At 35.6% G+C, this 23,468-nt stretch overlaps 1 protein-coding gene across 2 annotated transcripts in view; it reads right to left on the minus strand.

The window, feature by feature from the left end:
* TFEC (transcription factor EC) overlaps positions 1-23,468 on the minus strand; it is a 675,276-nt gene that overhangs the window by 151,027 nt on the left and 500,781 nt on the right. For both annotated transcript variants that reach the window (XM_082845898.1, XM_082845896.1), the window contains exon 5: positions 3,711-3,758. The gene's annotated coding sequence lies outside the window, so the exon portion shown is untranslated. The remainder of the gene's footprint in view (positions 1-3,710; positions 3,759-23,468) is intronic.

Raw genomic sequence — 23,468 nt, forward strand, 5'->3', positions numbered from 1 at the left:
AGAAAGCTTGCGCGCAGCAACGAAGACCCAGACAAAAATAAAATAAATAAAATTGAAAAAAAAAAAAAGGCTGGGATCCCAAATGTGATCCCAGCAAATTTTTATCTGGAATTTTTCACACTAGAGCCAAGTAACATAAGCCCCCATTTTCCTAGGTGACATGTTGTGAGGATGCAGGCCTAAAGGGAATGAAGCCCACACAGTGTGCTACAAGGAGGACCTGGTCTGAGAACAAAGACAATATGCAGAGAAAAGCACAGATGAGAAATAGACACTTCTTAACCATATTTGAAGTTTCCTAACGGTATTCAAAGTCCTGGCTCCAGTCACCCCTGATATCCTTCCTAGTAATAGGGGTCAACGAATTCTCTTTTTGACTTAATCAACTTCCAACTGGGCTGTTCTTACTGAACATCATCTGAGTCTTCACTAATAAAGCTAGTGAGAAAGTGGGTAAACCCCAACCAGATGGACAAATAATAACTGCCAACACTGTAATGGTCATAGAACAATAACATTTTTTTCATTGTGCAATTTTGAGCTAATTTCTTAAAATCTCTGAGCCTCAGTATATTATCTGGAAAATAGGGCTTTCAGCTACTCTACTGGATTATTGAAAAATTAAGAATAATGTTGTAAAGTATTAGCATAATGGCTTTCCATGGCACTTCTTAAAAAGTGCTAAAAATTTATTTTTCTGAAAGCGAGGATGTGAGGATAATGATGAAGATGACCCTGAAAAGACAAAGATTACAGGACTCAGAATCTTACGTGATTTTTCTATTAAAAGCATGCCTGATCAAACATATCTTAATAAAGAAAGTTACAAGAACTGAAAAGAAAAATGTAACATAGTCAGAGATAATTATAAACAAAACATCTCCATTACCTTAAGAAGCAATGATTTTAAGAGCTTAATTTACAACAAATAAGCATTCATGGTCAAAAGTTTACTAGGGGTTAATGAAATAGTCTTACTTTTAAGAATAGGTTTAATATAAAAACAAGCAAATGTGATTGATATAGCTATTCCCTGAGAATGGATATAACAATAGTTTTAGGCCCAACTCAAATGTCTCCATAATAATAAAGCCTTCCATGACTTCACTAAACCTATGTACAATTACTAGACACCATACCTATGGTATTTAGTCTTTCTTTCATTGTATTGATATTTATTTATTTACCTTCTACATTATAAAACCTACATAGCAACGTCTCTCTTTTTCGTATTTGTACCCTATAATTATAGCTCAAGAACTTGGTCGAAAGTAGCTGCTCAAAGTATTAAATTAAACTGAACTCTAGAAGTTTACTGGGAGTCAGAAGAAATGGTTTCCTATCTTGCCTCTGTCATTCACTCAGTGTGTTCCCTTAAAAAAGCCAATAGCCTTACAGTCATATACTCACTGCAGTGGACTTCAAAGTTAGGTACTCTAACCTCCTACTCCAGTGCAAAAATCCCCTCTAAAATACATTTGCTCGAAATTGAGTTATTTGTAGTGAGGTGGATGGACCTAGAGTCTGTCATACAGAGTGAAGTTAAGTCAGAAAGAGAAAAACAAATACCGTATGCTAACACATATATATGGAATCTAAAAAAAAAAAAAAAATTGGTTCTGAAGAACCTAGGGACAGGACAGGAATAAAGACGCAGACATAGAGAATGGACTTGAGGACACAGGGAGGGGGAAGGGTAAGCTGGGACGAATTGAGAGAGTGGCATGGACATATATACACTACCAAATGTAAAATAGATAGCTAGTGGGAAGCAGCCGCATAGCACAGGGAGATCAGCTCAGTGCTTTGTGACCACCCAGAAGGGTGGGATAGGGAGGGTGGGAGGGAGACGCAAGAGGGAGGGGGTATGGGGATATATGGATATGTATAGCTGACTCACTTTGTTATAAAGCAGAAACTAACACACCATTGTAAAGCAATTATACTCCAATAAAAAATAAAATACGTTTGCACACTCAGACCCTCTACAAAAAAGTAATCTTCAATGAAGTTCATAACCACTTTTTCGCATAATTATTATCTCTCACATTGAACAACTCAACAAAGCAATGCTTTAAAAGACCCATTATCATAGAGTCAGCGAGAGATCCAAAATTCCAACTGAAAGATGGCATCCTTTCTTTACACCCTAGCACTTACTTGTGTTTTAAAGTCTTAGAATGACTTTAGAAAGCTTATCATTCTTAATAATCTTCCTACTCATATGGCACACCTCACTGATTGGTTTAGATAGTCAAATGAGATGATATGAAACTTCTCTGTATAGTATAAAATGCCGTATTATTATCTTAATGATGATGTTGATTATAATGATGATGATAGGAAAGAGAAAATTATGCACTTTGGAGGTTTTGTTGCCCTAATATTTACATGCTGTTAAATGAACCACTTGCTGGGTATTGAGAGGAAGTTCTGGATTTATATCCTTACTTTGTCTTCAACTTTTGAGTACATTTAAAATGTATGAATTAAAAAGTAGGTGATTACCCACTATATTTACTTAGAAATTGTGGCTATTATGTATACAGATATGTACCTTGGGAAAGGATGGTAACTGACTTGAAGAAATTTCTGGTCTTACTGGGAAAAGTCTCTGAAACATTGGTTTGTATGAAAATTGCATGTGGAATTGTGTGTGCTGGGTCCTGGCTTCCTGGCTGAGTTGAAGTCTCCTCTCCTTTTCTCCTAATTGTCCTTTCAGTTGAAATTGGAATCTAATTAAAGCTTGTAACATATTTTTCTACTTTTCTTCTCACTATTAATGATTTGAAAAAAAGAAGCTCTCCAAAAAACATGCAAGAAATTATTTTCTTTTATCACCTGAGATTACATATTGTAAAATAATCTAGTAAATGATAGGGGAAGCATCTGAAATAGAAAAACAAATTCATTCTTTAATGGTTACGGTTCACCCATAATACAATTCTTAATGTTCAAGTTAAAAAAAAAAAAAGATGAGAAGAAACAGTTGGCATTCAGCTAACAATTGTGTTTGGAGATTTGTGCCTGACTTTGTTATTCTGAGCAAAGCCAGGTACCAGTCTCTTGGGATTATGTACAAAGGCAAGAAAAAAAGTGGACATGTACAAACCTCAAAGGTGACTGCTGGGTTAATAAAACAGCCTGTTTTCTGTTCACCCACTCTTGCTCTCAGTGTGCAAGTATATTAAAATATGTCAAAAGGAAAACCATTCGCTGTGCAAAAATAATTCAACTACAAGTCACAATTTCCAGCTGCTGGAGTGCCTTAGTGCATTTAAGTGCACTAACAAGTGACCCATACATCTCCCTGGATGAAAGTTGTATCCTCATTAAAGGAGAAACAAACACAAAATAGGAACAACTGTCACATAGAAAAACAGACCACAATAGATGCCGCATTTCCCTCAGTATGTTTCTGACTTGAGCTATCACAGACTGAAGAGCAGTGCTGTCCTAGAAGTCACCTCTTAAAAAGCTATGAAAGTAAAACGAGGAAGCTGCTAGAGGAACTGAATGTGTATCTGGAAAAACATTTTTTCTTTCTAGTCTCTATAAAATCTCTCGCCACACAAGACATTGTAATAATGTGAAGTGGCTGGATTAAACAAACGTAGCCCAGGGAATTTAGAATTAATGCTCTAACATATCTTTAAATAACCCCTCTTAGATAAAGTCTGGTTTAAGCATTCATAAGATATCATACCAACCTTTGCTTTTCTGATTTTTCTCTAGAGAACTATATCATTAATATGAATCTGCAAAAAAAAAAAAAAAGAGGTTAATGTTGTTCAACTCTAATAATACTGTTCTTATTTGATTAGTATGTTGCATATTACTGTAAGGTAAAAATAAACATTGGATGCTCAGTGTGATAGCTCCAGTCCTCAGCACAGCAAGATATATTTTAAAAAAGCATATGCCTTCAAAAAGCAGATAATAATCTGGAACAATAAGGGAACAATATTTCAGAAAATGTACCTAATTACAAAATGTGGTACCAACAATTATTTCAAAGCTGGATAAGGCTCTCCTCTTGTATACAGGGACATCTTTGCTCAACGATTTTCGTAGCAGTTACCGGATATTATTGCAATTGCCTACTTTGTTGTGATTCTCAAACTAGAATGCAAGTTCTTCAAGGGCAAGATTTCTTATGTCATTTTTTTAATGTTTTTAGAACACCCATCTCACACAGCCCCTGGCACGTAATAGGATGTGAATAATTTAATTCGTTGGGTGGTTAACTTATTAAATATAGTTGTGCGGTTGACAATTTGTGTCCCCTTTTGAACTACCAACCCTTTCCTGGAAGAGAGCAGAAGAATTGTAAAGGGAAGGTGGATCTAGGAAGACATCAACAATTTTTGTGAAAACTTACAGTCCAGAAACAATGGATATACATATAGAAGAGCAGAACTACTCAACTCTGAACTATGCTTTAAACTCGAATATACAGAGCCATTATTAAAATGAAACTGAAGCCCAGTATAGGAGGAAAGATAATAAGGGATCAACAAACCAACCTAAATAAATTAAACTGGCCAGGCCCAGAACAACTATGTAAGCTTAGAACAAGGAAAGTATGTGAGGAACCTAAGTTAATGATAAGAATAACTTATTAAAAAATGGGAAATGATACATTTGGATACCAAGAACTAGTGAGCTTGATTTTTAGCCCCCGTGAAATTCAAAGCAGATTATTAAACATATAGTCTAGGAAGTCGTGAAAAATAAAGTGGAATTCGGTAGGAGATAGTATTGCATAAAATCAAAAGAGTATTGTATGAAAACAAAAGTTCTGGGTTCATGTTCTATATGTGTACCCTGGTTACTTTAGTGATTTCTCTTTTTTCTTATTTGTTGTGGGATAAATTGTGTCCCCCTCAAAAATATGTTGAAGTCCTCACCTCTGGTACCTGTAAATATGACCTTATTTTGAAACATTGTCTTTGCAGATGTAATTAAGTTGCAAGTTAATTACAGCCCTTAGTCTACATGTCTGGTGACCTGCAAGGAAGAAGAGAAGAGACACGGAGAAGACAGACACACCCGGAAGAACATCATGTGATGATGGAGGCAGAGACTGGAATTGTGCCAGGAAAGAAGCATGGAAATCTCCCTCTTGACTCCCAGGAAGGAAACACTCCTGCTGACACCTTGATTTTGGACTTCTAGTCTCCAGAACTGTGAGAGAATAAATTTCTATTGTTTTAAGTGACCAAGTTTTTGGTAATTTGTTATGACAGCCCTACTAAACTAATATACCCTTCTATAAAATGAAATTAGTGATATATCTTCCTAAGGTGATTGTCAGGAAGACATCAGCAATTCTTAATTTCAGCAAAACATTTCACAAAGTTTCTTGTAATGCATTTACTAATAAAATCAATCTATATGAGTTCAATTATGAGTTAGGTTCAAAGATGTTAAAACTGTCACTCCCAATGAGAGCTGACTAATAACTCAACATAAATCTAATATTTTCCAAAAAAATCACTTATTGATACATAGAAAATAGCTCTCAGGCCTTGGATGTCTATATTTTAGGGCTCTTGGAGACAAATGGACAGAAGATGGGAAACTGATCTTGAGTAATATTTGTAATGGTGGACACAGGACCTTCATTCACCTGTTACTTTTAACACATTTAACAAGACTTAGAGAAATACACAGAATGGATGCTACTCAAATATAAGGAAAAAGATAAGTCGGAGAAATAACACTCACTGAAAGACAAACAACATTTAAAAATAAAATTCTTATTATCTTAATAATTATTTATTATAACAGTATAATTTAGTAATCACTATTAACAATTTAAACCACTAACAGTACTCCGAATAGTACTTGATACATAATAGATACTCAATAAACTACTATTATTATTAATAGCATTATAGCTTAGAATAATGGGTCAATCTCACTTAGGTGCAAAATACACAATATTTCATTTGGGTTCAAAACTATAAAAGTATGTGAAGTGGGAAATATCCAGGTTCATCATAAATTCATATAAAATAGATTTGGACATTTCAGCTGACCAAAGTCTCAATCTGTCCAGTGTTTTTGTGGCCTCTAAAACATAAACAAAACTAAACAAACAACAAAGGTGAAAACTTGGGGTGAATTAATAGGTGTACGTAAGCCTATGATAATTTGCAGAAGGGGGAGGTGAGAGGTTTGTTTTTCTAAAAGCAGCAATTCTCCTCTTTATATCTGACAACAGCCTACATGGTTTAGAAAGAAGAGAGAGTTCCAAAGGAGATGGAGGGTTTCTGCACATTCCCAGACAAATTTCAGGAAGATAAGAAGAGGTAGGCTCCCAAGGCATGCAAATCAGTGTCACACGAAGATCCGGGTGAAGGCCGGGTTGCTTCAGTTGAAGCACTGAAACAATTGAAGCTTCACAATAGTGGCATCCGAGAAATGCAACAGCTTTAAGAAACACCAGAGTCTCCCTCAGCTAAGACCAAAGGGTGCAAAGAATGACCACAGGCATTTGAGGGGCTAAAAGAAAGACACCAGTTAGGAAGAGAATTTGGAGCATATCACTCCCAAATATCCAAAGGAGACACCAAAAGTAAGGCGGGAGGTAAGACATTTGCCAGAGAATGAAGACAAAGGCATGAGAAGAGAAGCTCACACTGCCATGAGTTTTGGTGATATCCAAGAAAACGGGACAAAGAAGGGCAGGTCTAATATTGTTAGTGTGGCTTTTTGTTAATTAAACCTCTATCTCAAGGCTTTTAGGAACATTACATGCAATGGGGAACGTTCTGTATGTAAAATGTATTTTCTTAGACGTTGAGTAGAACACAGTGCCTATGATACTGATCATAGAAAGTAACTCGGGTTCTTTATACTTGAGTTCTTTCGATGCCAGGTTTCAGACAGTTTTGATTACTCACTGTACTAGTTCCTATGGATGCTGTAAAATAATTACCAAAACTTTGGTGGCTTAAAAAACACAATTTTAATTTTTTTCTCTTATAGGACAGACACTGAAATCAGTTTCCCTGGGCTAAAGTCAAGGTGTCCGCAGTGCTGGTTCCTTCTGGAGGCTCTAGAGGAGAATCCATTTCCTTCCTTTATTCAGATTCTAGAGGTTGCCCGTATTCCTTAGCTTGTGCCTCCTTCTTCCATCCTTAAAGTGGGGCACTCCAATCTCTGCTTCTGTGGTCGCCTGTCCTTCTCCCTGACTCTGACTTCTGCCTCCCTCTTATAAGTACTGTGGTGATTACATTGGGCTCACCCTGATAATCCAGGATGATATCTCTGTCTTAAGATACTTAACTACATCTGCAAGGTCCATGAAAGCATAAGCTAGTTTTGCTTGTTTCACAAACACTTATAATGCTTCTTATTGGCCAGCTGCTTTCCTAAATGCTTTACATTATTAACGCATTTAATCTATATGATAGCCCTAGGAGGTAGGAATCATTATAATTCCCATTTCACTGGTGAGAAAACTGAGGTACAGAAAGGATAAGTTACTCACAGATGGTTTGGTGGTTATTTAGAGGCAGTATGAATCCAAATAATACCTCTTAGCTGGGTGGCCTTAATACAGTGTTTTCTCTGGGAAAACCCTATTTTATATAGTTGTTATAAGGATTAAATAAAATAATGTACATAAAATAGATAGCACAGTTGTTCATTCAAAATGTACTCATTACAAGGTAAATGATAAAATAAATAAATATATCAGAAGCATTGACCGAAACAAAAACCAACCCAAAACAGGAAAAGAAGAATAAGCGTGGTTAAGGATTGGAAATGCTATGATCTGGACAATGATAGTTTAGCTTGGAGAAGAAAAGAATTATGGGGACATGATAGCTGTCTTGAAACATGTGATGAGCTTTCACGTGAGAGGGGAAGTAGATTTACTTTAATGTTCCTCCATAAAACCAAAATAAAACCTAAAGGTAGAAATTACAGGGTGATACAATCTGGCTCAAAAAAAAGTGAAAGGGACTTCTCTGGTAGTCCAATGGTTGGGACTTCGCCTTCCAATGCAGGGGGTGCAGGTTTGATCCCTGGTTGGGGAGCTAAGATCCCACATGCCTCGAAAAAACCAAAACACAAAACAGAAGCAATATTGTAACAAATTCAATACAGACTTTAAAAATGGTCCACATTAAAAAAAAAAAAGAGAAAGATCTAATAATTAGAGCGATCCACCAATGGAAAAGTCTGCCTCAGAATTTTGTAAGCTTTTAGTCCGTTGGAATGTTCAAGCACAGGCTAAGTGACTTTCTGTAGTATATAAAATATGGAAAGGATTTCAACAATGAGAGGGACATTAGAATACATTCATGCATTTATTCAGCAAATATTTACTGAACATCTTCTGTGTGTACCGCCTGTAAGACCCCTTACAACTCTGAAAATAATAGAATCTCCTATTCTATGAATGAACAAATAAGAACACATGTTACAAAAATAGACATAATTTCAGGCTGATTCCCATTGGATTTACTGATTCTTCAGCTCCCAGGCTCTCTGGCTGGTCTGGTGTGATCTGCAGTAAGCCTTTATTTTCACAATCACTTATCACTAGTCACAGGGAGACTTTTTCTGCACTAAAGAGTCAGTTTTTAATAGGAAAAATCACTTATTTTGCATTCTGATAGCAGGGGCTTTTCTTAAAAGGAGAGAAGAGAATTTTATTCCACATTACTTACTTTACTTTTCCTTTCAGCCTAGGCAAACAAATATAATAATAACCAACCTCTTTTAATCCAAAGAAGGGGAAAAGATGGGACCCTTCTCATTTGATCTGAAGCATAAGCCACTTTGGAACAGTCTGTGCTTTGTCATTGTCTCCAGCAAAGATATGCAGAGACTTTACTCACTCTCGTGGACCCACAAATAAATGAATTATGGTAAAAATCTATTAAGTCTGATTTGTCCTGGGAATTATTAAGAAGTTGTCTACCTACCTCTCACCTAATCTCTCTGGCTAAGGGAGATTGCTTTTGGAGAATTACCTGAATTACACAGGTAATCCAAGAAAGTCTCCAGCCACGGAGCAGAATGTGCCCAGTGTCTACACCACCCGTATGACACTTCATCACACAGCACCCACTAGCATTTATTATACAGCTGTTAGTATGTGTCAGAATTGACCAGATAATTGGATAGCCCTCTATTTGATTTTTGGTGCTTATAATATTTTCTTTGCAGAAGACACAAAGCACGGATAATAATAACCCTAATACAAGTGGACATTTAATGAGCTCTTACTATGTGATGGTCACATCATATAAACCATCATAGGCAATCCTTTCAACACCCTGTTGAGCAGGTATCACCTTTATCCTTGTCTAACGAATGTGATGAGGTCAAGATTAAAATACAAAGGGACATGCTCTTGAGCTCCCATTGACTGATAAACCACAACATTTAACCACCTCCCCAACAAAGATAAATAAGTTAGCAAAGTAATTACAAGTCTGTATTTAGATATCTTTTACAAAAATAAACAGTGTGCCAAAGATGGGGTTAGAACCTAGTTCTCCAGATAACAGTGTTCCAAATGACTCTTGCCTAATTTAAATATGAAAACCACTGTCAGCCCCCATGGGCTAGCTACATCACTGAGTTATTAAACATCAGGCAAGAGCCAGTATAGGTAAGAACATTTTTAAAATATGGTAAATTTTATTCTCTTCCCCTTCAAAATGCCTCAAGTCACTCGTATACATTATGGACCTCACTGGCCTGAAAATTCTCAGTTGAGGGAAAAAGAAATCCAAAATCCTTGAATTATAAGAGCACTAAAAAAATCTAAAATGATAACTATTTTGTCCATTTAACACCAAAAGATCAACTGATCTTTATTTTTTACTTGGAGTTGGCCTTTATTTAACCCATGGCATGCCAAAGTTATGGCCTGAAGCAATTTTTTCAGTGAATGCCTTGACTTGGGACAAGAATAGACATCTCTGCCTCTGAATCATTGTTTCATACCACTGCTGATGGTCAGTCTAACAAAGAAAAAACATTCCTCAACATGTAAAGAACACTAAAACTTTCTGTTCAATTATGTATTTCCTCCATTTCAAATACATTCAGAACTGTAAAATATTTGCAAATTCCAAAATAATATGCATTATTCAGAGTTATTAAGCTCTTCACTAAAATGTTTGTGCTCAATTATACATTAAAGATAACCAACTGACTGTGTCTGCATTTTTAAAAAGTTACAACAGTTTCTTTTGATCACTTGGCTGCCTGCTGGCATCATTTCCTAATGGAGAAATTAATTTCAAGGCATTCTGGTGCCTCTTTTACCCCCCAGATAAGTCCTGCACCTATACACAATTGTTCAGGTCTATCCCATTATTTTGAAAGTAATAAATGAGGTATAGTTAAAGGATTTAGACATGATTAGTATAGTCTAACAGTCCTTCTCTAACAAAAACAAATTTAATAGTTGCATATTATGAAAGATTACAATACCAAAGAGAAAAGTCCAAAAGTACAGTAGGAGGTATCTAATTTAGGGATTAAGAATTTATGGTGATAAGGACTGTGAGGCACCTCTGTGAGTTATCCAGGGAGAATGCAGATTCTCTGCAGGTTTTTAATGATATAAACAGCTATATTTCTGAGCGGGCATAAATAGGATCCTGGTTACGGGTAGGCAGCATAATAAAATAAAATAATAGTGTAGGAGAAGTAGATCTAATCTGGCTCAAGGATGTCTAGAAGAAACTGTTCAACAGCAACTATGTTTATATGAACATAATTTAATAGTAGCACAAGTCTTCTATTGTGTATCATCTCACATATTTTTATTTCCTGGGCAGAATCAATCTTTAGAAATTCACACACAAAAAATATCAATATCACCATACGTTGAAAATTTGCTAAGCACTTTGTATCTACTATCTCCTTCAACAGTTTCAATACACCTATTTATTAATGCTCTTTATTGTTACCAAATGGAGAAACTGAAACTCAATAATCACAAGTAATTTGTCCCATGCTACATATTTAGTAAGTTGAATATTAAATTCATATCAGTTTGACTTCAAAATATATGCTTCCAAACTCCTGTATTATACAGCAAAATAGTCTTAGCAATAATTGAGAAAAACACAAATCCACCCACTACAGTGGGTCAGGAAAGAGAAATGAGTTAAGACTACTAAAAGGATACATGATTATTATCTGTAAATGATACAAATAGCTATATAGAAAACCTAAGAAAAACCAACAACAGCCAAAAAAATTGTAAATAACAAGAGTTTAAATACAATGAATTTTTTAAAATCTTAATTACGTGCACAAACTTATGAATATACTTTAAAACCCACTGAATTGAACACTTTAAGAGAATGAATTTTATAGTATGTAAATTGTATCTCAATAAAAGTTAAAAAATAAATGATTATACTACCAGTTAATATGAGAGAAAGCGGGTGAAATAAGGACTATTCATTAATGGTATAAATGTAAATTAGAACTTTTTTTCTAGAGAGTAATTAACCTTTGTTTATCAAAAGTCTAGTTATTATAAATAAATAAATGTCTAAAAATGCATTCTAGGAAACTAATTGGAGATGCACCATTAGATTTATACACAATAATATTCATTCAATAATATTATTTATAACAGTTCCCCCGAAAAGAATTAAAACAATGGAAGCTATACAAATCCAGGAACTTCTAAATTTACTTCAATATATCCATAAAAAATCATGTTTCAGAATAATTACATTGAAAACGCTCACAATGTTAAGTGAAAATGGCAAGATACAAATAAAATAAAGGTTAAAAAGAAATTAGAGCTATAATAAATGGTATGAGAGAAGAGGATTTTTTGCAAAAATATATTGGACAAGATAAAAGAAGCTGATATGAAGGCATAGTTGGGTCTAGGAATGAATTTGTTCATTTGCTGGTGGGGAATAGGTTGTCACCGGAGTAACAGAGGGTCAAGGAATTGTAGCTTGTTCTGTGTATAACCCCTAAATGTTAGGGAAAGAGATGGGATTGCTGCTCTGCATCACTTTCCCTCAGATACACCAAGCCTACTCTCCCCATGGAGCCTTTGCAAAGGCTGTTTTCTCTTCCTGGAAATTTCTTCTCCTAGATTTTAACTCGGCTGGCTCCTGATGCACATTCCACATACATGTTGCCACTTAAAAGTCATTTAGTAAACTGTAAGGTCTTTTCTGCCCACCTGAAGCAGCATGGTCATCACCTGGGAATTTGTTGGGAAGTCAGAATTTCATGCTCTACCCAAGACCTACTGAATTCAAATCTGTAGTTTAATATCATCCCCAGGTGATTCTCGTGCACACTAAAATTTGAGAAGTACTGATTTTATAGTCTATGATAGAGACCCCATACCAATTCCTTCATCATTTTCTTCATAGCTCTTATGCATCTCTAAAATTCCCTCTCCTTCCTACATGTAGTTCCATTAGGACAAAAATCTTTTTGTCTTTTTGCCTGTATCCTTAGTTCTCAAAATCATTCTTGATGCACAGTTGGAACACAGTGAATATCTGTTGAATGAAAGCATAGGATGGGGAGAGGGATACCTCAGTGATTTTCATTGAAGAAATATACTATTTCATGTTTCCTTAATTATCTAAGTTACTCTGTTTTTCAAACCTTCCTATTGTATATGGAGACAAAAGCTATTGGATAAATATTCCAGTCCAAGACATCATGTGAAAATAATATTTGTTGGTGCATAATAAATCCTATCTAATAACTTTCTGAAGAATAACCAATATTAGCATGTATAAAATAAAAGGAGGTTTCTAAAAGTTAAAACTAGAATTACCAAAGGATCCAGCAATTCCACTCCTAGGTAAATACTCAAAAGAACTGAAAACAGCTGTTCAAACAAAAATTTGGACATGAATGTTAATAACAGCATTGTTCATAATAGCCAAAAAGTGGAAACAATCCAAAAGCCCATCAATGGATGAATGGATAAGCAAAATGTGTTTTATACATACAATGGAATACTATTCAGCCATAAAAGGGAATGAAGTACTGATACCTGTTACAACGTGGATGAACTTTGAAAATATTAAGTGAAAGAAGCCAGACACAAAAAAGGCACATATTGCTTGATTCCATTTATATGAAATGTCCAGAAGAGGCAAATCCATAGAGAGAAAAAGCAGATTAGTAGTTGTCAGGGGCTGGAGAGAAGGAGGAATGGGGAGCCTGCTTAATGGGTATGGGGTTTCTTTTGGGGGTGACAAAAATGTTTTGGAATTAGATAGTGGTGATAGTTGCACATTATTGCGAATGTACTGTAAGTCACTGAATTGTACAGTTTAAAATGGTGAATTTTATATTATAGGAATTTTATAAATAAATAAAAGTAAATTACTATTTTAAAATGTAGTATAGCATAAATGTATTGACTTGCTACCAAGAAACTTTGTGCTACAGACTCACTTATTTCAGGGGTCAGAGTTCCAAATGATTAATATTATGTGATGATTACCTCTGCCAGACAGAGATAAAGCAGGGAAATAAGGTAAACGAAATGAGTCTGGGATTTGCCTAAGCCAGGACTCAGATTCCTTTGATTCTTGGCTAAAAGCCCTGATTGGCCCAAAAGGTCAAATGGAAAGGAAAAAGCAGTCAAGAATAAATCAGTAAAATAAAAAATTCATTTAAATTTAGCTATTGGGAGGAAAGGAAATAACCTTCCTTTCTTCTACTAAAGAGAAAATTGACAACCTAATTTTCAGAACAGGTAACAGATGTATGGCTATAGCAAGGTGCCCAGAATTTCTTCTCTACTGGGAAATGCTGGAAATAAATTTAGGAGGAGGCTTCAGACTTACTGAAGCCGCTGAAGTTGTAATTGTTGTTACAATTGCTAGGGTTTATTAAAGATCATCAGGAAGCTTGGCATTAAAAAAGTGTTTAGATAGATAAGACCCCTGTTTGCACTTTAAGCCTTTACTGTTAATTACATGTTGCTGTGACTAAGCACTTCAAAAGTGACTTTTATGAACTGTGCTATTATTTAATTTAATAATAACTTCGAATAAAGTCACAGGTTAGCAAAAGTTCATTAGTAAGTTAAATGTTTGGAGCTCAGAAAGCATTTCCCCACAGATCAATGTTAGCCATGGTTGTTGAGCTGTACATCCATGGGGTACAAAGGAACAGGTAATCGATACACAGCTGCACCAACAGTACTAAAGAGTACAACACGCACATAAAAGGATTTCGTGGAAACATTCATTCAGCATTCTGGGACCAAGACCATCTCTTCCCTCCACTGCATTACTGATGCTTATTCATTCATTCATCATTCCATCACTCATTTAACAAGCATTGGTAGTGCCTGCTATGTGCCAGGCCCCTTGACAAGTTGTCTCCCTTTCCATCTGCCAGGTAGCAGACTTTCTTCAACTTGGAGTAAGTACCTTGTGGCCTAGCTTATAAACTCCATCATGGTGGGGGTCCCTCTAGGGGCAAAGATGAGACTCTAGGGTTAAGGTGACATAATGAGGGCTGGGAATCAGTAAAACAAGGTGATGGCATAGGAACCATCCACCAACCAAGCCGTCTATACCCTTGTCCCCATTCACCACACCGTGGCCACATTGGCTTTACAGTAGGAAAACCCTAGGAGATGATACCAATAAAGGTCAGTTAGATAAAGGATGCTTTTTCCTGTTTCACTCTCCCATACAGCAGTGACCAGGAGTGGGAAATGCCAGGAATAGTGTTAAAGCCAAACAGGTATGAGGACTGAGACCTAAATATTTATTTCCTTCCTATCTCATTACCTGAGAGCACAGACATAAAAGAATAAAGGAGAAGGAAAATCATTTATAGATGTATATCCATAGGTTTCAATGTTGTACATCGGGAATTGTTCGAAACAAAAATATTGGTTTTCTTGTAACTGTTGAGCTCATATCATTAAGGAATCACGAGTTACCAACTAACAAAGATCACCACCTAGTGGCCCCAGCAGGATAATTGCACTTGAACAAAGTGCACTGAAATTCAAAAATGTTGGGGTTTGTTACAAGAATGTAACATAACATTGAAGCTCCTTTTGTCTCTTGGACTCCAACCTCCCGTTTTCCTTTCATACTTGGTCTCTTCTAGTTTATAATTCTAAATAGTCTCTAAATCCTTCTGTTCACAGTTATCTTTATTTTAATCTTTACAATTAGCTGTCTACTTTGTCACATTTTGAGTTCCTCTTCTTTCATTTTATGCCATAAGCCCCTATGAGTCTTATATGAGGTCAGTTTCCTTAAACATCACTTTTGTCATACCACTTCCCTATCAAAAGCTTGAATGCTTAAGTGAATCCTGTTGTAATCTTTAACAAGCTTGGTCTAACCCACATAACCCCACACTCCACTTAGTAAATGTATTGCCTGCCCCTTAGGCTACTTTCCTCACTGTTGCTTCACAACCTCCAAATCTCAGACACAACCACGCTTTTACCTATCGCTGAGTACGCAGATCCAACTCAAACTCCACCTTTTCTATTAGTTTTCACCTACTACCCCTGCCAAGCTCACTTCTTTCTTCTCTAACTTCCTACATTCATGGTTATTATCACTGTTTAGTATTTAATTATTTTCTAATTGCTTTATGTGTATTATGTCTGCAAAGAACGTTCCATAGCTTCTTTTTTTTTTTTTTGGCTGTGTTGGGTGTTCGTTGCTGGGCTTTCTCTAGTTGTGGCAAGCAGGGGCTACTCCTCGTTGCAGTGTGCGGGCTTCTCATTGAGGTGGTTTCTCTTGTTGAACAGCATGGGCTGTAGGTGCGCGGGCTTCAGTAGTTGTGGCGCGTGGGCTCAGTAGTTTTGGCTCTTGGGCTGTAGAGTGCAGGCTCAGTAGTTGTGGCGTACACGTTTAGTTGCTCCGCGGCATGTGGGATCTTCCTGGAGCAGGGCTCAAACTGGTGTTCCCTGCATTGGCAGGAGAATTCTTAACCACTGTGCCACCAGGGAAGCCCCGTTCTGTAACTTAAACATGTCTGTATCTCCCACAAACCTCAGCATGGTATTAAACATAACATAGAATGCAATAAATAAATGATTTATTTAGAAAGGGATAGAGAAGAATTCCTGTAATTAAAGTGCTTTTGGTGGTCTGATAGTGGGGAACAAGGGAAGAGGAGGGAGAATAGAATGGGGAAAGGTTGCCAGAATTATACCCTATGAATTGAAAAATGTTAATTCTATCCTCCTTTATCATGTAAAATAGCAGTGACAAACAGAAAAGTATCCCTCAAAATGCCAGGATAAAGACACAGACCTACTAGAGCATGGACTTGAGGATATGGGGAGGGGGAAGGGTAAACTGTGACAAAGCGAGAGAGAGGCATGGACATATATACACTACCAAACGTAAGGTAGATAGCTAGTGGGAAGCAGCCGCATAGCACAGGGAGATCAGCTAGGTGGTTTGTGACCACCTAGAGGGGTGGGATAGGGAGGGTGGGAGGGAGGGAGACGCAAGAGGGAAGAGATATGGGAACATATGTATATGTATAACTGCTTCACTTTGTTATAAAGCAGAAACTAAGACACCACTGTAAAGCAATTATACTCCAATAAAGATGTTAAAAAAAAAAGTAATCATAGATGCACATAATAAGTCAGCTGCCAGAATATTAAATCAGTATATTCATACAATAATAAATTAGAAATTTAAATTGAAAAAAAAATGCCAGGATACATTTAAACTAATATTTCAAAATATGTAGAACAATTTAATCATGGAAGTTTGCAGTAGAGTATAGTTGCTTTGGGTGCAGCCAGTGACAGGAGCTCACTTCACAGATAAAAAGAAGAGAAACACAGAAGAAAAAGAAATTGTTATTTAAAAGGTAATGAAATGTTAACTTGCATTCTAAGGTAAGACAACGTTTTAATTCTTGGGTAGCAGCAGAAAATCTGCTCCAGGGATATGAATTACAGACAGATTAGGCAGCTGCACACTTGGAAATAACAGGACCAGGAGAAAGTTCTCTGCACTCAAACTCTGGCATACAATTCAAACAACTTCGAATGTGAACAGAAATATTTTACCCCCAAAATGTGAATAATAAAACAAATAAAATATTAAATAATCTACTCAAATGAAGTCTGCAGAATAAGTAATGTGAACTTGAAAAATCTCATTAAGTGACACCAGAATTCTATTTCTAGTGCAACTGCAAGTAGTTTTATAACGAGGCTTCCAGTAAAATAATTAGACTATTTTAAGGGGTAGCAGCTGATTCTATCTTGAGGAGAGAGAGAAAAAAATGTCTCTCCTATGTAAATCTCCCCCTCCCCAATTCCTTAATTTGACATTTTCAAAGGGATTAGAAAAGGACAATTACTTATATGCTGTATGTATACTTCTATTTCACCACAAAAGAGTGATACATATGCAAGGCCTTGTGCAAGATACTGTAGAGGGAAACAAAGAATATAAATGCCAGAGACCCTGCTCTCAAGTTTCTTACTGGGGCAAGAAGGCCTATACAATTTAAAATTTAACAGATAGTAAAAAATTCCATGGTAACTTTTAAGTAAGTATACCACATATTATGCAGATAGTCTATATTTTCATACTCAACAAATATTAAAGGCTCACAATTAGCAAGATGTTATATTAGTCATTTGGGAATAAGAAGTAAATCAATTACACAACTGACCCTCAAAAGCAATATGTCTAACAAGAAATGTATGGCAGGTACATTAAATAGGGCAAGAGAGTACTTGATAGAAGAGGCAGAATTTGTGATTCATCTTATTGTACAGGTATGGTTTAAATATGCAGGGTTGGGAAGTATTAGAGAAAGCATTCCAGGCAGAGATTTTATCATGTGCAAAGGCACAGATGAATATGAGAACATTAATTTTTTTACTGGGATATACAGAAAATGTGAAATGAAACACTGAGAAATTATATTGGAAAGCTAGATTGGAACAGGAATATAGAAGACAGTCAATTCCAAGCTTAAGAATTTGACTTTAATCTAGCAAAGAAGGAGTCTTGAAATTTTGAGCAAGAGAGTGACACAATCACAGTTGTGCTTTAGGGCAATTAATCAGATGACAATGCATGGAATGGCCTTGAGTGTGGAGACATGGGGAATCCATTAAGAGGCTATATTACATTAGTTTAGAGAAGAAGTAAAGTTGGTGGTATATGTAGTGACCAGGACAAAATGGAAGAGAATTCCAAGACATCCTACAGAGATAAAATGAACTGAGACTTGGTTGATTAGATCAAATATGAACCAAGAGGATCATCTCAAAGATAATGCCATTTAGGGAAACTAAGAACAGAAGAGGGGTAAGGTTAGTATCTATGGAGAGTTGATGACTTCATTCAGACATAGTTTTCAGCTTGAAGTGCCTTTCAGAATGAAATATCCAGATGGGAATTACAATGTGGGACAATTGAGATCAGAGATTAAAGTTGTAGATTTGGAAAACAACCAGAGTGAGTATAAAAGAACTGAAATCTCAGACCTTGTACAAAAAGCAGCCAGAAGAGCTAATTTGATACCACAGAAACCTATTAATGAAAATAGGAAGCTCATAAGAAAGGGTGAGTAGAAGCAGTTAGCTCTCCATGTCCCCGCTCTGCATTGAGTCCTCTTCCAACATGGTAGGAGGTGGGAAATTCATTCTTTAGAGAAATTAAACCAAGTGTACAAAAGTATTTCCCAATAAGAACATCACAGGAAAAAAACTTAAAGTAAATGAGACAATGTATATGGGGGGGGGGGGTAAAAGAAAAAAATAAATAAAGCTTGAAATTAGCCTCAGAGTGATAAAAGAATATATTTTATATATTATATAATACATAATATATTATATATTTTATGAAATAAAAATCAGGATGCATTAAAAACAGAAAAAATCAATTTCAACTAACTAAATAAATATGAGACTATCCAAAATGCAAAAATAAAGGAGTGATGGATATAGGAGAGGGAAAAAATAAGAATTCTTAGTTGTTTACACTAGGTAAACAACTAGGAATTCTAGAAAGAAAAAAGAGGGGTAGGTAAAATGATCAAAGAATTAATAAATAAAATTCCCTAGAACTGAAGCTCATCAATCTCCAGATTGAAAAGGCCCTCGTGAACCTATCAAAGGAAAGACAAAGTCACACTATCAAGAAATTTCAGTGAAAAAGAGTTAGAACTCCAGATGGGCAGATGGAATTGGTATCAGTAACCTAGGAAGCTAGAACACAATGGAGGTATGATTCCTTCAAAATCTGAGGGAAAATGACTTTTGGTCTAGAAATCTTTACCAAGTTAGTTCTTAGGCCTAGGTGTCAGGGTCAAAAAAATCTTACAAACACGTGAGATCATGAAATTTCATTTCCTTACATACTCTTCTGACCACTACTGAATAACGTACTTTAGCCAATTGTGGAAGTATACCAAGAAAAAGGAGATTAGGATTCAAAAAATAAAAGCTGGGGCTCCAACCCTAGAGTAATAGTTTAGCTAGATATAAAATTTTACATTATAATTATTTTCCCTCCACTACTCCATTATCTTATGGCCTCTATTGTTGCTGATGAGAAATCTTCAATTATTCTAATTCTCGTCCCTTTTAAGGTAATCATTCTTTTCTCTCTACTAGCTTTAAATATTTCTGCTTTATATAAGATGTTCTGCTGGGTATGTATTTAAGTTGGTTTAACTTCCTGAATATGGGGAATGTGACTTCAAACTAGTATGTTCACAGCTTCAGTTTTATCGGCCATTTGAATTTTGCTTCAGAGCATGTTTAGTTTGTGTTTTTAAAAAGCTATATATCCTTTTTGAGTTACCTCTTTTTTAGTAGTTCATCTTCTTATCTTTTCCTGGCTTTGGTTTTATAGTTTGAAAGGCCTTATAAACCCAAAGACTATACAAATATTAAAATAGGTAAAAAAGACTAGTTCAACCAAAAAAAACAAAATGTTATTTAAAGGCAAGTGAGTAAAGAATAATACAGGTATGTAGGTGACTGGGCTTGAGAAGGCAACCTGAATAACATGAGGTAAGAGTTGTTACTGAGAGATATAAGGGAAACAAGCACAAATTTACATTTTCTTTCTCATATGTTGCCTTTACATTGGCACACCATATTTTACTAAGCATACAGAGAACATCAAATGTAATTTGTGTAGTGAAAGTAATATAATTGATTTCCAAGACTAACCAATAAAGTGGTGAAAGAACAAGATCTAGAACACAACCCTCTTTGTATGGGGTTTTTCTTGTTAGCTTTGTGGTTCCTAATATTTTTACATATTTATAATTTCTGAAGCCAATTCTTAACCAAACTGAGAAGAAGAAGAAAGTTATTGTCATTCCCCCAGATGTCTTTTCCTGATATACTTTTTCCCTTCAATGGTGGTTGTCTAACACCTTCAATTCCCAGTGTTCTCCTTGCCCTCACACTATAATGTTCATGATTCAATATTTTTTTCTGCATTCTTGTTTATATCACCATATTCCTACTACCACAAATGCAAGAACACACACACACACACACACACACACACACACATTTGCTTGACAAATTCCTTTCTGCTCACTTACTAATTTGAAGCCCTATCCACTAGCAGTCTCCTCAGACTAATCAAGTGTAGGTCAGGGCTGTTATTTTCTTTTGTTAGTTCCCTGTAGTTTCACTAATATTGCCCTATCACAGAATGCTGGCATTTTGTTTTCTTATGCATTCATTAGCTAGACTATGAATTCCATGAGCACTGAAACCTAACCTGTCTCTTTCACCATTGCCAACTAGTACAGCATGACAAATATGTAAGCAAATGGAAGGAGTTCTATCAAATGCAGAGAGAAGGAAGTGAAATTGATAATATGGTAACCTACAAGAAAAACTAATGCTCTATATTTAAGACTTGGTGAAAATCCAGTGAAGAGACTTATAAGGGACAAGTGGTCAGAATTCTGAGTTTAAAAAAGAGTTTAAAAAATATGTAAACTGTCCAGATATTCATTCCAAATTTATCACGCATCGTTGTTTACATTCCTTTCTAAGATGCCAAATGATTAAAGAAAAATTAAAAAGTGATGAATCTCTAAACACAAAAGACTAGGACAGGAAACATTAGTCAGTAGAGATTTTATCAAATTTTTAAGAAAGAAACAAAAGGAGGGATTGTAAAACGTTTTGTTATGAAAAGTCTATATAGTCTATATTTCAATTTATAGAAAAACCTCATTAATTTAAAAGTAATGGAAAACCATGCAGAAGCAATAATATATTTGAATTCTAGAATAGAATCATAAATTTCTATGTTATCCATCTAATATTCCACATGTTAGAAGGGGACTTAGAAGTTGTCCATCTCATATTTCATATAATAAAAGATTTCTACAAAGTGCTTGAAAACTGTCATGCAACCCTAACCCTAACTCTAACCCTAATTGTTGTGATTGGGCAACCTTATTGGTTTCAGACCAATCAAATCTCTATCACTTAACAATCCTTCATAGTTATAATACAACCACCAAGGCTAAGAAAAGTCTTTTGACTTTATGCAAAGTTTATCCATTTCCTCATATAGTATAGTTTATCATAGTATCTCTTCTGAAAAATTCACTTCATAAGAATTATTAAAGTGCCAAAAATGGAATATAACACCCCAGACATAAGATGACCAATTTAATTGTGGTGGAAATGTACATTTCCTCATTCTGTGTGCCATATCTATTCATATAACCACTATTAGTGTTTTGTAATTTCCTTTTTTCTCTCTCTCCCCCCCACCCCCCACCTTCTGTCTGTCTCTCCTGTGACATCATATGGTTGATTTATATTGAAAAGATCAACAAATTGAGATTTTAAAATAACGATGACCTGGGTTTAAATTTGGACTCTACCACTTACTAGCTTAGGTTAGTTAATCTTTCTTTAAATTTCTTTTTATTTTCCCTCATCTTAGAATGAAGTTTCAGAAAGACAGGGGTTTTGCATGTTTTGTTAACTGCTGCATCCCAACACTTAAAACAGCTATTGGCAGATGTAGGCACCTAATAATTGTTACATAAATAAATGAGTGAATGAATAAATATATAAAATGAGAATAGTAACTCAGTCACAGGTTTGTAGTGAAGAGCAAATAGTTATAGATACAATATATATTTCATAATATAATTTCACACCAGTGATAACTATGACTCCATAGGCCATATTTGCAACCAACTAGTGGACAGCTCCACTTATGTACCACAGGCACATCAGACATATCATTTGTAAAATTGTTCATTTAGAGCTAAACTATGTGTCTCCAGTCCTACTGTCTCTACTCTGTACATTATCTCTCAAAGATGTCCCTTTATCTTTCCTTTTGCCAAGCCTTGCCTAGATCAAAATTTCCCAAAATGTATTATGAACACTAATTTAACTATATGACATAACTGTATGGCCAAACTTTCCTTTTCCTTTAGTAGAATTTACATCAGTGTGTATTAATACAAATTTGTACCCAGTACATTAAGACCCATGATCTCATTTATAGTACTGTTTATGTACAGCAAATTTTTTAGGTAAGTTTATTTACAACTAATTTTGAAATATGCAATAGATGATAAACAGATATGGCTGTGCTTTCAGACCATATGTAAGTTGGATCAATATGCCATCAGTAAGTCATCCAAACCCTCATGCAAATAATTTATAAATATCTTGGAAAGATTAAAAACAAAGGACAGGGCACAAAGATCAGCCACTACAGACTTTTTTCTTAGGTAATATGGATCCACTAATCAAGACTGGTCTGTTAATCAGTTAAAATGAATTAACAATATCATCATTCAGTACATATATCTTCACTTTGGCCACAAAGATATCATGAAAATATATATGTAGAACAGATTTCTCATTTACCAATCTAACAACATTATACCTATTGTAAAAACAAGTGTAATCATATTATTTTATATTATTTTTACTAAATGCAGGTGAAATATTACCTCATAGAAAGAATACTCTAAAATAAATAGAGGGAGGGACTTCCTTGGTGGCGCAGTGGTTAAGAATCCACCTGCCGATGCAGGGGACACGGGTTCGTGCCCCGGTCCGGGAGGATCCCGCATGCCGCGGGGCGGCTGGGCCCGTGAGCCATGGCCGCTGAGCCTGCGCGTTCGGAGCCTATGCTCCGCAACGGGAGAGGCCACAACAGTTGAGAGGCCCGCGTACCGCAAAAAAAAAAAAAAAATTACTCATGTAAATCCCTTCAATCAACCATAAGCTGTATCCCTTAGTTTTATCTATACAACACTGCTCAAATATATCATTTCTCTGTGTTTTTTCAAGGATTTGAACAAATTTCTGCTTCTTTGGGCATCAGATGAAATACTTGGTCATTTAGGTCTACACTGAATGGAAAATACAAATGCAGAACAGATCAAAGTTATTATCCAGGAGTTACTTGGAATGTCATCAATAAGTACAGCTCTTAAAA

Source organism: Leucopleurus acutus (genome assembly GCF_964270905.1).
Source record: "Leucopleurus acutus genome assembly, chromosome: 9".
NCBI classification, from domain to species: Eukaryota; Metazoa; Chordata; class Mammalia; order Artiodactyla; family Delphinidae; genus Leucopleurus; species Leucopleurus acutus.